Raw genomic sequence first — 269 nt, 5'->3', positions numbered from 1 at the left:
CCGCAGCCACACCACCCCCGTTCCTGCCTCTTCGTGGGCGCCGGAGCTGTCCCGCGGCTTGGCCTCCCGCAGCACAGCCCGGAGGTGCCACAGCGGCCTGCAGACCCTCTCCCAAGGACCCCCCAAACTCTTAGGGCTGCATCAGGGGCCGCAATCAGCTCCCCCACAACGCCCCGCGGCTCCTCCTCCCCGACTCCGCTGCCTTACACCCCTCTCCCCAAAGCCCCCTTCCGCGCAAGAATTCCCCTCGGCGGTCCCCCACCCACGCC

Source organism: Merops nubicus, unplaced genomic scaffold (genome assembly GCF_000691845.1).
Source record: "Merops nubicus isolate BGI_N331 unplaced genomic scaffold, ASM69184v1 scaffold43868, whole genome shotgun sequence".
NCBI classification, from domain to species: Eukaryota; Metazoa; Chordata; class Aves; order Coraciiformes; family Meropidae; genus Merops; species Merops nubicus.
The sequence above is the reverse complement of the archived record's forward strand: the minus strand, read 5'-3'. Positions refer to the sequence as shown.